The following is a 15,341-nucleotide window of genomic DNA, read 5'->3' on the forward strand; positions in this document are numbered from 1 at the left end:
CACACACATACAGACACACACACAAACACACACACACAGACACTTCTCCCGCCGATACCGGCGCTGCTACTGTTGCTGCTGCCGTTGCTGCTGCCGCTGCTGCTGTGCCCGACAGCTCCCCACCCCTCTAACGGCTCCTTGCTCGCGCTCACACACTGCCAGCCTTCTGCGTGTGTGTGTGCTCCAGCACACAGCAACACGCACACAAGTGATTGCCCTACCCCCCCCCCACCCCCCACGCTAACATCGCACCTCGGCTAGCGTGACATATGCCGCAGCCGGCGTGAAGCTATAGCACGCGTTGCTGAAACACGTGTGCACGCGCACACACACTCATGTGCACGCCTCCATGGCACAATTGATCTCCTCCCTTGTCTGCGAGTATGCATGCATGCGCCATGGCTCCCTGAGGCAGGCAGACTGTATGTATGTGTGTGTGTGTGTGTGTGTGTGTGTGTGTGTGTGTGTGTGTGTGTGTGTGTGTGTGTGTGTGTGCGCGCATGCACGCACGCGTGCACGACTGCGTGCACACGCGTGCACATGGGGAGGGCGGGGAAAAAGCTGGTTTAATTGTTACTCCACCCCCTCCTTCTCCTCCTCCTTCACTTTGCCTTGAATCACCTTCTCCCTCTCTCCCTCTCTCTCTATATCTCTCTCTCTCTCTCTCTCTCCCTCTCTCTCTCTCTCTCTCTCTCTCTCTCGATGGTGCTGAATTCTAATACAGCAGAGGCATAGCTCCGCCTAGTCTCCATTCATCACTGAATGGAGATAGCTCCCCCATAGCATTCTGCCGCCTGGCTGCAAGCGTCCTCACTGTCTGTCTTCCCCTCTGACATAGAGGGAAGGACAGATACGATTAGAGAGAGAGAGAGAGAGAGAGAGAGGGAGGTTGGTAGGTATATAGTAGGTAGTAGGTAGTAGGTAGTAGATACGATAGATAGATAGATAGATAGATAGATAGATAGATAGATAGATCACATTGTGACTTATTGTGACTGACTCAAGACCTACATCACATAGCTGTTTTCACATCCCCCGCCGGCGGGGGCAAACGGCTGTCCACCTCATGAACAGCTCTCAGCGGGTAAATGGGGCTGGTCAAGGTCTCAGGTTCCAACTCCGATATTTTAGATTTTCCCTCCCGGACCCCCGTGGCGTTTAAGAGGTTAACAAGTAATTTTCCTCGCGGACCTTGTTTTATTATTATTTTTTTGTGTAAATTGATTAGATAGCGGATCCTGCTCTCTGCAACATTTCCTTGCAAGAGAGTAGGAATCTGTAAAGCCCTGCCCCTCCATAGCGTGTCCTATCAATCACTCTGGGCTCCTCGGTCTTTCAATGGCGCCCCTCCCTCCAATGTTTTCTCCCCCTTTCCTCTCCTGTCTCCGTCTGTCTGTGAAGTCCTCTTCCCTCTGTCAGCCTTTTCTTCCCTCTCTTCCCCGCTGCTGTGCTTCTGCCCTCTCCATCCCTCCAAACAACACTGCTGTGCTTCTGCCCTCTCCATCCCTCCAAACAACACTGCTGTGCTTCTGCCCTCTCCATCCCTCCAAACAACACTGCTGTGCTTCTGCCCTCTCCATCCCTCCAAACAACACTGCTGTGCTTCTGCCCTCTCCATCCCTCCAAACAACGGCTTGCTGACGGCTTTCCAATTACCGCAGGGACTGAAGGGGCTGGGATGGGATGGCTGCCGCATGTTAATGCGTGAGCCCAGGACTGGGCATCAGCAGCAGTCAGAGGGGGGGGGGGGTACATCCAAGAGGGAGAGAGAGAGAGAGAGAGAGAGTGGGGGGGGGGGAATTGTATAGCAGTATATGTCCAGTTGAGAGAGGGAGAGAGAGAGGGGGGGTGCAGTAGATGTCCTCTCGCCTCACATCGCCGTGACCTCAAGTTACTTTCTTTTTCATTTCAATGTGTGCCGTGCACTAACCGTTTAGGACTAATTCACCAAAATGATACTTAAATATAAATATAAATCATAAGATGCAATGTAGTAGCTCTCTTCACACCAGCAACAACAGAGAAATGCAAGTAACTGCAGTGACGGCTGCAGGTGAACAAGCTATGAATCATCATACAGGAGATTCTAAAAATAGAACTAAATACATATACAGACGTGTAGCCTATATGTCCCTGTAGAAAGGCTTTCTGAGCGTCTGCTTTGGCTTCAGATGTCAAATTCAGCAGAGCTCATTATTGAAATAAATCACACCCATGTGAAGTGAGGGGAGCTCTTATCATCATACATCGTATCTCATTCTGGTCCTTTAATGTTTGTATTTACACAAACACTCAAAACTGGCTATTCATTATCAATGGCATTTAATGTTTGTGTTAGGACAAAGTTTGTGTTTACACGCATTCAAGCTGGACATAGGAGGAGCTAGCACTCCTCAACAATCAGTGAGGGGCGCTCTTATCATACATCATCTCATTCCGGCCAATCACCATTTGCAATCAGTGCATTTGTTGCAAATGCACTGATAAAGTCAATAGTGTGAAGTTGGGTCCATAATATTTGTAGATCAATCACGTTGATCAATTTGCATTTTTCAGTGTTGCCAGAAAACCACGCCCACTGCTATGCCCTGTACAGATCAGAATAGTCTTCATAAAACAGCAGAGGTCAGTCCCCCGAGCCACATAGGAGACCAGATCAGGTCAAATCTTTGGCTTAGTGGCTCCTTTAAATGGATTACATAAGAAACAACAACGTTTAAGGTCCATCAGTCTTTGTGCTTGTCTAATCACTTGGCAGTAATGGGCTAATTAACCTTTTCACTCACAATCTGTCAATTTTACTGCAAATTAAAGGCAAACAGTTGCCCAATGGCTAAAACGCACACACACAACGCACGCACACGCACACACACACACACACACACACACACACACACACACACACACAGATTTTGCACATTAATTTTAGGATGCACCAGCACAAGAATATTTTAGTAATCCTCCCACATCTCAAGGGGACATTTGAGATGGGGTGTGTTGTCCACATTAACACATCTCTTAGCTGAAGGCTTAGCTGCAGAATGAGATAATGTCTCAAATTATGTTTCCAGTTCAGTGTTACTTTAACAAAGATTTCAAAGGCACCACAGTATTCTCAGTATCACCTCTTGGTGTGTCAGTCACGTGTGCAATTCTTGTGAGGTTATACAAATGTCAATCAAAATGTATCCACAAAACTATTTCAAAGACAATAACTTACATTCCATGCGGCTATCAGCAGTGAGGGCAAGATCAATGACAGGTTGACCTTATAAACTTTAGGTAATGAGCGTGGCTGTTTAATTTTGGATATCTAAAAGCTATGAACTGCCAAGACAACGCTGCAGATGCCGTTTCAAATGCCGTTATGTGCCATTTCCAGAGATGCTATCAAACTAAGCTGCTTTGTGATAACCTGAATAGCTCACACTGGCATCCAGCCCCTCAGGTAAATAGGTTTCCTCAAATAGCCCTGCTCTCTAAGGTGAGATGAGCACATTAGAAACACAATCATAATCATCATCACACCAGTGTCCTAGCATTCTCTCCTTGCTTGCTGAACTTGGGTGAGGATGCACACAATTTTGATCTCACTCTCTCTCTCTCTCTCTCTCTCTCTCTCTCTCTCTCTCTCCTCTTTATCCACTCTCTCCCTCTCTATCAGGCCATGCGTGTTTAGGGCTATCATAGACAATTGTGTGTGGATTCATGATGCAGAGCAAATAATACGAATTGCAGGATCCATTTGCACTCAAGACGCATGCTCAGCTCACCTATTGCTGTTATGGGACATTAGCAGAGGACAGAGTGGAGCGATGGCACTATATGTAACTCTAGTATCCACCTTTGTGTGAGGACATGGTTCTGCAGAGACCATTGAGTCTGTACGGATACAGGATCTCCCTTCACCAGTTTGTGTTCAACTGTCATTTGTCTGTCCATAGACAAATAAAACCGCAGGTGGCTTTTTTATCGATATAAAACGGTCTCGCTAAAATATATTTTTTAGCAAAGGCCCGGTTGCTAGGCAACGCCTTGCTCAGCCCCACCCGACCTTAATGGTGTACAGCACCATTCACTTTCACTTTTTTAAGCGGCGTCTTAAAACCGTTTTTTCTCTAGATATAGAAATATGGATAGAAATGTGGATGTTCTGGGCAAATTTCTGACTTTATGCTGCATCACACTAACAATATTAACGCTTCTAAAGAGAAATCAATGTTACTAGCGTGATGTAGAAAAGTGGGCGTTTTAAGAATAAAAGCTCCCTGCATCCGGCTGGCACCAGGAGGAGTTAAACCATGACATGTTTATTGTGTGTGCGAGTGTGTACATGTTGAAGAAGGTCATTTTCTGAGTGTGCTTAATATACCAACACTCTCTGGGTCTTTTACTACAAAGCTAATTTTAGAAATAGGCTGCATGGACAAACGCATAAAGTGTGGACATTGTCAGTATTCTAAACAAAGAGAGAGGATTAACAGGCAAACGGATCAATGCCAGCCGATTGGCATCACCTCTTGATGATGCAGATTATGAAGCGTGCCGATCAATATCGCTTGGCCGTGTCCGTCCTTGATGTGAATTGTCCACAGTCAAGGTTCTGTATGTCTCTCCTCTTCCTCTCCGCCTTTCCCATCTCTCTCTCTCTCTCTCTCTCCATTATTCAGTCTCTCTCAACCCTGTGGCTACAGTAAGACACTGTGGATAATCTACATTCCAGCTAAAACTAGTGTGATAAATGCTGAGAGAGAGCGAACGAGAGAGAAAGAGAAAGAGAGAGAGAAAGAGAGAGTTATTTTCAAACACTAATATGTATATTATTTACGATACTGTAGGTCAGTGTACAAATACAGGAAAGCGGAGAGAGAGAGCCATGCAAGACAAGACAGAGAGTCATTATTCAGTTAATATTTTCCAGTGATATATAGTACATCTGCCAGTGAGGAGCCCCCACCGGAAGGACGTAGGGCCTTTGCCAACACTCCCTGCTGACAGGTGCCGCCCTGCAGCCTGTAGGAATACATACAGTGACAAATATCACCCTCTCCGCCGCCGGAATAATATGGGCCAATTGTGTTCGCATAAACGCTCGACAAAGCCTGACGCGCCACCGTGGAAAGTATCCCTGATGGCAGTATGCAATCGTTCTGTGCATTGTTCTGTCTGTTATAAAGATCGTTCTGTGCATTGTTCTGTCTGTTATAAAGATCGTTCTGTGCATTGTTCTGTCTGTTATAAAGATCGTTCTGTGCATTGTTCTGTCTGTTATAAAGATCGTTCTGTGCATTGTTCTGTCTGTTATAAAGATCGTTCTGTGCATTGTTCTGTCTGTTATAAAGATCGTTGTTCTGTGCATTGTTCTGTCTGTTATAAAGATCGTTCTGTGCATTGTTCTGTCTGTTATAAAGATCGTTCTGTGCATTGTTCTGTCTGTTATAAAGATCGTTCTGTGCATTGTTCTGTCTGTTATAAAGATCCTTCTGTGCATTGTTCTGTCTGTAATAAAGATCGTTCTGTGCATTGTTCTGTCTGTTATAAAGATCGTTCTGTGCATTGTTCTGTCTGTTATAAAGATCGTTCTGTGCATTGTTCTGTCTGTTATAAAGATCGTTCTGTGCATTGTTCTGTCTGTTATAAAGATCGTTCTGTGCATTGTTCTGTCTGTTATAAAGATCCTTCTGTGCATTGTTCTGTCTGTTATAAAGATCGTTCTGTGCATTGTTCTGTCTGTTATAAAGATCGTTCTGTGCATTGTTCTGTCTGTTATAAAGATCGTTCTGTGCATTGTTCTGTCTGTTATAAAGATCGTTCTGTGCATTGTTCTGTCTGTTATAAAGATCCTTCTGTGCATTGTTCTGTCTGTTATAAAGATCGTTCTGTGCATTGTTCTGTCTGTTATAAAGATCGTTCTGTGCATTGTTCTGTCTGTTATAAAGATCGTTCTGTGCATTGTTCTGTCTGTTATAAAGATCCTTCTGTGCATTGTTCTGTCTGTTATAAAGATCGTTCTGTGCATTGTTCTGTCTGTTATAAAGATCGTTCTGTGCATTGTTCTGTCTGTTATAAAGATCGTTCTGTGCATTGTTCTGTCTGTTATAAAGATCGTTCTGTGCATTGTTCTGTCTGTTATAAAGATCCTTCTGTGCATTGTTCTGTCTGTTATAAAGATCGTTCTGTGCATTGTTCTGTCTGTTATAAAGATCCTTGTTATGCTTTCCTAATTCTTGATCCGTTTCATTCTGTGTGGGTGTGCTTGTCTGGTCTGGTGTGTACTGTATGTGAGTGAGGTTAGGCATAAGACGGGGGGGGGGGGAGGTAAGCTAGATATCTATTTCCCCATGGGAAACTATAGAGAGAGATAGGGTTGAGTTTGTAGGATCTGGTAGTCCTGTTCTATCCCCCCGTTATCAAGTGGTATGGGGATCCAATACAACATGTTTTTGGGTATTTCTATCATAATATTTGGTGTCAAATTTCGGTTGTCAGGCTTATGTCACAGTCTTTGACTTCTTTATAACCCATACTGTACCATATTTGGGGTTGGTATTTAATTTGCTGGTCTGGATTTTGGAATTGTTTATACTGCAGCACTTTGGTTTTATTGGGTGTAATCCATTGTGTTCTTTTGGTTGGCCAAATTGGCCTGGATTTGTGTGGGCTGCAGTTTGTCTATTTGGATTTTGTTTGTGAATAATGTGAATTCATGTGTGTAGTGGCAAATTCATGCACATTAGTTTGTGGATGTTTGTGTGCTTTGGGTGCATTTGTGTTTTTATTGGCATAATTCATACAATTAAAATTGCTTTACAAGCACAGTCATTGAAACCACTCACTCAGCTTCTGGACTAATGAAAAAACGATGTGGATGGTCAAGCAGGAATTATTGCAAAATATCCCTTCTGAAGCCCAACTGTCTTGTTGTGAGGCTGTCAGCTGATTCAGTTGGTATACAGAGTCTGCTGCAGTTCAGATAAAAGTGTTTGAATTAAACATGGGAATATCATGGCCTATATGAAAATGTGTTATGTTTGCAAATGAGGGCAACGTGGGTGGAACACACACAAGTCATAAGCCTTAAATTAATGAATTTAATATAGCCATGTACTGTATACTGTAGCTGTAGTAGATTCTGATGTAGGCAAGCCAAGCACATCCATATGGTTCAGTATTTGTATGCGGTTGAATAATAATACATACAATTTATATAGTGCTTTTCAAGGTACCCAAAGTCGCTTTACAGAACAAAATAAAACAGTTTTATTAGAAAAATAAAAGTTAAAAAGTTAAAAGGTTAAAAACTAGAAACTAAGGTAGTGGAGGGAGGTGAATTATTTTGAATGAGTTGCTGCAACAGTGATACTAGTTTTTTTAAGTAGCCAATCATTTTTAGCCCTGCACATTGTTACACCAACAGTATACTACAATAGCAGGCCCTGACCTCGTGTTGTCTTTCACAGACCTTCACCTACTATGCCATAATGACCCATTCAAACCATCCCTCTGTTCCAGGTTTAGGCTTTGGCAGGTCAACATGACCTCCAGCCGATCTGCTGGAAGCCTACCCGCGTCAGCGAAGGAGGAAGTGATGACGAGTTCCACAGGAACTTGGTCGACAATGCCGCCGGGTGGGCTGCTGACCGGCCAAGCTAATTTCACACTCCCCTGGTACCCATAATGCCCCTGGAGTTACCGTGGGCATGGACAGAAGGTCAGAGAGAGCGAGGGAGAGGAAGGGAGTGGAAGTGAGAGAGGTAAAAGGGGAGAGAGAGTGAGCGATAGTGGGAGGTGAACAAAGATGGTAGAGAAAATGAGTCCACATGGTGTGTCATTCAAGGACAACGACCTATCTGACCGAAGGAGTGAGATCAGGGCACTGCCGTGAAGACAGCTCTGTAAACCTCTGAGTGTACATTTGTACAAATGTAACCAAAATAGTAGTAGGGTCCATTTGTACACATTCAGAGTTAAAATAACACCAAAGATTGCACTGTGAAGACACCATTTATACACCACACAATGCCTCATCTAAACACTTAATTGGCGTAAAAGCAATACACAGACCAGAGAAGGTCTAATTTCCCAGGGTACAGCTCATAGTGCCAAGACACAGCAGGCATACTGTAGCTAGTAACCTCACTGTCCTCGCTAGCGGTGTAACCATATAGTAACTGCATAGAAAAATCTATTTTAATTTAAAAGATTCGAAGACTAACTGCTATATATCTTGATACCTTACCCCGTAGTTATCCCTAAACTTATTTGCCATTTTTTACTATTTTAAAACATTTTAAAGTAGTTCAAATAGCTGATCTACAAGCTCACAACGTGTACTGTAGATGTAGATGAACTATTTTAAAATGTTTTAAAATAGTAAAAAATGGCAAATAAGTTTAGGGAAAGGGGGAAGGGGTGGCCCAAGTATATAAAAATGTAAACACTAGCATATCGTATTTTCTTTACTTTGTATTGTATCGTTATGAAGTGCAAAAGATCGGTATCGCAAATGATTGTGTATTGCAATTTTAAGAAGAAAAAAGAAAAGGACGGGTTTAATTACTTTTCCATTTCATCACTACACTTGGTCTATTGATAAATGTGTGTATTCTCTGTATGTGTTCATGTCAAGATGCGGGTTTGTCCATGTGTTCAATGTCCATGTATTTTGCCAGAGAGTGTGTACGTTATATAATAAATGTTTCCCTTAAGAAAACCTGCTCTATCCACATGTTAAACACAGATTTCATGCCTTTGCTAAATAGTTACGGTATCAATTTTAAATCATTGAATCGTATCGTATCGCAATGAATTAACCAATATAGTCCTTGCATCGTACTGTCAACTATATATCGTGACATGTATCGCATCGCTGCCGTTACACCCCTAATCCTCGCACATTCAGTGTGTTTTACACCCCTAGTCCTCGCACATTCAGTGTGTCTTACACCCCTAGTCCTCGCACATTCAGTGTGTCTTACACCCCTAGTCCTCGCACATTCAGTGTGTCTTACACCCCTAATCCTCGCACATTCAGTGTGTCTTACACCCCTAATCCTCGCACATCCAGTGTGTCTTACACCCCTAGTCCTCGCACATTCAGTGTGTCTTACACCCCTAATCCTCGCACATCCAGTGTGTCTTACACCCCTAGTCCTCGCACATTCAGTGTGTCTTACACCCCTAATCCTCGCACATTCAGTGTGTCTTACACCCCTAGTCCTCGCACATTCAGTGTGTCTTACACCCCTAGTCCTCGCACATTCAGTGTGTCTTACACCCCTAGTCCTCGCACATTCAGTGTGTCTTACACCCATAATCCTTACACATTCAGTGTGTCTTAGCTCCTTCCATTTCTTTCTTCGGGCTCATGCAAAGTACAGAACACAGAGCCAAGACACATTATCTCTAGGGACATTAGCGCTGACACAATGCCATAGTGCAGGGAGGGGAGGAGCAGTTAATCTGCTCATCTCATGGGATGAGGCAGTGATGAAGACGAGGAGGTCGCTGCTGGATTAACCACTTAACCTACAGTACTATTCACATGCTAGAGAAAACAGCCTATCTGCAAGCTCACAACATCGCATGGCATGGAGTTGTGAGCTTGTAGATCTGCTATTTGATCTGTTATTTTATAATTAGAAATTTAAAATAAGAAAATGTAATAGTGTTGACATCGAACACAGGAAGGCCAGTGTTCATCTGGTTAACAATTAAATTGTTAAATTGTGATATTATCAAACATAAATCTCAACCAATATCAGACGATATACATTTACCAAAAGGAGATGCATGTGCATATAATTCAGTCTGACCAGAAGAGGCATAAAACAAAGTCCCATCAGCAATGGCAAGAAGTGTATATTAATATGTGTATGTCTTCAGATGAATTGAAAATGGAGGACCCTTTTATTTATTTTAAATTTCACTAGAGGATACCCTTATGTAAACAAGTCTTCTGGTTTTATCCTCTTTTCAGCTATTGTATTGACCTGTGTTCTCATCAATCAATCAATCAATCAATCAATCAATCACAAATGAACAATGAGGAGGACATATCAAAAGCAGAGGCATGGATTGACTGTAAGTGAAGGTGATCGACCCAGCATGAAACAGAGCCGACACTAAACCACAACGCCACTCGACTTGGTTGAAAGTCACACAAAGATTAACATGATCTACTGTACGTACGTAAGACTGTAGTCTACTCTACAGACGCACTGAGTGACATACTGAAGTAAAAGCATGTTAACTATTCTCTTGAGTCTAGATGTGTGCTTGCTGGCTGTGTGTGTGTGTGTGTGTGTGTGTGTGTGTGTGTGTGTGTGTGTGTGTGTGCTTGCGTGCGTGTGACAGAGCAGAGAGAGAGAGAAAGACTGTGATAGATGGAGTGAGGTGACAGGACAGTATTAGAGCTAGAGAAGGTGGGAGACATGAGCTGTGACTGTAATGCAATTGCCCTGCTGTCAGACATCAGACTCCCTCATACTCACACACACACACACACACAAACACACACACACACAACCAGTTTTCACCGCTTCGACAACTTGTTGATATAAACTTTTATTTCTTTCCATAAATATGCTATGTTCTTGCCAAATAATCATTCATATTACATTGCAGCCCTTATTTAAAAAGTAAATAATTTAATTTGATTACACCCCTAATCCTCGCACATTCAGTGTGTCTTACACCACTAGTCCTCGCACATTCAGTGTGTCTTACACCCCTAGTCCTCGCACATTCAGTGTGTCTTACACCCCTAGTCCTCGCACATTCAGTGTGTCTTACACCCCTAATCCTTGCACATTCAGTGTGTCTTAGCTCCTTCCATTTCTTTCTTCGGGCTCATAAATATGCTATGTTCTTGCCAAATAATCATTCATATTACATTATCCAGCCCTTATTTTAAAAGTAAATAATTTAATTCGATCTCAGTGCGGTCAGCTTTGGTCGGAGGTTTTCTGCTCAAATGAGCTAAACTCCACCTCCTCAAACCATGCTCTGCTCTGATTGGCTAGAAGCAGCTTCTAGAAGCTTGAAGCCAGAACCCAGCTTTTAAAAGCTACGTCAAAGTTACGTTTTCAGGAGAAAAAAAGCACGCTAAAAAAAAAAGCTATTCATTCCAAGCTTCAAAACGAAAACGCTGGTATGCATAAAGATAACATGGGAGCACGAAGCAAGAAGCTGCTTCTAGCTTCCTTGGTGTGAATGAAGCATTTTAGAAGGAAGTGGGGTCACCCATTTGCACCCTATGCAACAATAACAAACTGGGAACATAATATGCACATGATGTGGGAGTGTCCAATGTCAATCGTTTTTGGTCTAGAGTTTCATAAGTTTTATCTGAGGTAATGGGAACTCATACTTAATATTTTACTGTTGAATGATGATTCAGCGATCGGGTTGACAATGCCACAAAGAAGACTTCTGCTCTTAGGGCTGACAGCTGCAAAGAAACTGTTGGTCCTAAGATGGAAACCTCCCCACAAACTCCAGGTCTCACAATGCATTCTCTCACTAATGGACATGATCTCTCTGGAACTCTCTATATAGCTCAAAACAGTGGAGCAAAAGAAAACACGCTTGACATCTTATCCACAGCATTGGAAAAACTTAAATCATGCCATTAACATTATATCCACTTATGGTCTCAATTATTGTTATCTACTCTTTTTTCTTTCGTTTTCAACGGTAAAGCCTACCTTTTGCTGTATTGTCACTTTGTATTTGTTCGCTTACTTATCCTTCCTGTCTATGCTGTTCAACCTGTTGGGTGGGGGGGTGGGTTTTTTTTTTAACAAAAACCTTAAAAAAAATAGAAACTTGATCACAAATAGAAAGAAAGTGGGGTACGGGGGTGGCCATGGGGGTCCTTGGTGAGGGTTCCAGCAGTCACGCAGGCACCGCATGCACACACACTCACATGCACGTATATGTTTGTGAGCTTGGGAATACCTCACTTCATAGTACATATGTATAGCATAGTATAGTATATATATATAGTTTATATGTATCATTATATAGATATTTCACTGTTTCGTTCTTAGCTTACGCATGTTTCACTACTTTTTATGTATGTGATGTATTGCCATGCTTTTTTGTTCTTGCTTTATATAAGTCGCTCTGGATTAAGAGCGTCTGCTAAATGCCTAAATTGTAAATTGACAAGACCACGCTAGCTCTGCTCTTGCATCCGTCTCCCTCTGCCCCAGTCACCCTCACGACGGATACCTCTGACTACGCAGTGGGGGCGGTGTGCGAGCAGTGCGAAGCATGGCAGCCACTGGCTTTCTTCAGAAAACAGCTCCGTGAAGCAGAGTGCAAGTACAGCACCTTTGACAGGGAACTACTGGATCTATTCCTCGCCACTAGGCACTTTGGTTTCCTGTTGGAGAGCCGCCAGTTCACCGCATTCGTGGACCACAAGCCGCTGATGTTCTCCATGGCTAAGACCTCGGAGCCGTGGTCTGGGCGTCAACAACGTCAGCTCTCAGCAATCTCCGAGTTCACCACGGACATCCAGCACGTGGCGGGCAAGAATAACTTCGTTGCAGACTGCCTCTTTCAGGCGGGCGCTGCATCCGTCCTTTTGGGGCTTGACTTGTGCCAGCAGGCCAAAGTGCACCGGCATACCATGTGAATGTGGACCTGGTGGGCCGCCTGCCCTCCTCCCACGGATATACCCACCTCCTCACCATGGTGGACAGGACCACTAGGTGGTCAGAAGCTGTTCCCCTGTCCTCCACTACTGCGGCAGAGGTGGACGGGCTTTCATCGGGTGCTGGGTGTCCCGTTTCGGCACCCCTGGGGACATGACCAGCGACCGACGTCCCCAGTTCAGGTCGGAGCTCTGGACTGCAGTTGCTGAACACCTGGGGGTGAAGATTCACCGCACTACGGCATACAACCCGCAGGGGAATGGACTTTGTGAGCCGTTCCATTGTGACATGAAGGCCGCACTTCGGGCCAGTCTTACCGACAGCGACTGGGCTGACCGCCTGCCGTGGGTCATGCTTGGTCTCCGCTCTGCCCCCAAGGAGGACCTCCAGGCCTCGCCCGCCAAGCTGATGTCGCTGGTCGGCCGCCTCTCATCGAACTGTGTCACGGGGTGTCACCGATGCGCTTGTCCCCATTCCGACATCTCGTCACTGCCTTCCCCAGTCTTACGTCCCCAGGGAACTGCCATCGGCCAAGTAAGTTTTCATCCGGCACGACAGTCATCAGACTCCGTTGCAGCCTACGCCCTACGGTCTTTTTCAGGGCAAAGATAAGGTAATTCAGAAGAACAAGCTGTGAGTCGGCTGTCAGCACTCAGCAGCACCGGTGTTCGCACAGTTCACAGTTCACACCACTGCACAACACTGACACGTTCAGCGGAGAGGCTGCTGTGACGCTGTCTGTGTGCCGTCTGTGAAGAGCCATGAGCCGGCCCGGGAGAGGCAGCAACACCGCCGGGTAATCCACACTGACTCGAGATTTGAGAAATAGACCCATATCGGCCAAAATATCCCAAAATAATGTCCAGGGAACTTTAATTAAGATAAAAGTGGCTATAATTGGGTCAAGGGTGTTGCTTTCGTGAGCAATGGTGTACGAGATTGGTAATAAATTGGTCAAAGTAACTCATTTTTAGACCATCTGGGGGAAATAAATAAATAAATCTGGAGTGCGACAGTCCCCCCCCACACAATTCTAGCCTACCCAAAGGTAAAATCCACCCGCCGCCTATGCCTGTCAAGTAATTATCTGTCTATAGTGAGGGGACATTAATAAAATCTGGGAAAAAGATTCTTACCAAGAACTTTCCTCACCAATGTGTTTGTAAAGATGTCTAACATAATCCCACATTGGTTTATATTCAACCACCCTAGGGGAATTTTTGACAGCTGCTGAAAGTTGGGGTACCATACAACTTATAAGGCAAAATGTTCTACATTTCATTATGCTTTAAGTAGCATACGGACGTGTCAAACTAGGGGGGTTTCATCATTCTGAATCCATTCCAAGCATTCGTTTTGCACGAAAAACACTGCCACAATGGCCATAGCCGTCATCACAAATTTGGACAAGTGGCTATGGCCAAACTAGGGGGTCTATGGCCTAACTAGGGCTCAAACATGGGGGTTTTCATGATTCTGAATCCATTCCAAGCATTAGTTTTGCGAAAAACACTCCTTGGGCTTAAAAAGGCCATAGCCGTCAAATGTGATGAGGTCAGCACATTTGGGCACATTAGGGCACATTTGGGTCTGTGGCTGTTTTTAGCCCAAGGAGTGTTTTCCGTGCAAAACTAATGTTTGGAATGAATTCAGAATGATGAAAACCCCCTAGTTTGACACGTCACATGCTATTTAAAGCATAATGAAATTTAGAACATTTTGCCATATATTGGCTGTTGATGGTACCCCAACTTTCAGCAGCTGTCAAAAATTCCCCTAGGGTGGTTGAATATAAACCAATGTGGGATATGTTAGTAGACACCTTTACAAACACATTGGTGAAGAAAATTCTTGGTAAGAAATGTATTCCCATTGACATTATACTGATAATATTCCCTGACTACTAGTTCTACTCACCTGTCTCACAGCCTACCTACCTACGTTTGTCTTATTGCTTATATATTATGCATGGTGTTATGCAACAGTGCATCAGTGTTTATGTCAATTTGTGCTTTGTACTTTAATTCGACAATAGAGTGCAGGCATCAGTAGCCTTTAAAGTAATTAAAGCAGTCTGCCGTCAACGAGGCGGATGAGGGCACCCGACCTCGCCCTCGCTTCTCGCCCTTAGGCGTCTTACTGGTTTAGACATAGGCTACAATTGGTCCGACTGTCATTAGACCGACAACCTATCTCAAACCTAACCGCAAGCACGGGAGCAGTGCATGTTCGACCGCATGTCTGACCACATGTCCGACTGTTAATTCTGCATGTCGGTCCGTTGGTGTGTCTAATGTGTGTGCATCCCGTTACCAACAAGATCTTGTATGAGAGAATACCAAGGGTGAGCTATAGCAGCCAGGAGAATGAGACTAGCAGGACACTGCCAAAGACATCAGGAACTGCCAGCCAGCAAATTGGTGCTGTGGGAACCAACACATGGGTAAATGGTGCATTTAAAAATATATATATCGCCTTTATCCAAGGAGCTTTACATAGATTGTGCATTACATTCACCCATTCACACACACATTCATACACCGATTGCAGCGGAAGCCATGCAAGGTACCAACCAGCACATCGGGAGAAATTTGGGGTTCAGTGTCTTGCCCAAGGACACTTCGACATGTAGACAGGAGGAGCCGGGATTCGAACCGCCGACCCATGGATCATTGG

General features: G+C 44.1%; 1 protein-coding gene across 1 annotated transcript in view; it reads right to left on the minus strand.

Annotated features, from left to right (window-relative positions):
* The window catches only part of shank3a (SH3 and multiple ankyrin repeat domains 3a), a gene marked incomplete at its 5' end in the record, with an annotated part of 258,696 nt that overhangs the window by 102,265 nt on the left and 141,090 nt on the right, over positions 1–15,341 (minus strand). The window lies entirely within an intron of this gene.

The sequence above is a fragment of the Protomyctophum bolini genome (genome assembly GCF_963924005.1).
Source record: "Protomyctophum bolini genome assembly, chromosome: 4".
Taxonomy (NCBI): Eukaryota; Metazoa; Chordata; class Actinopteri; order Myctophiformes; family Myctophidae; genus Protomyctophum; species Protomyctophum bolini.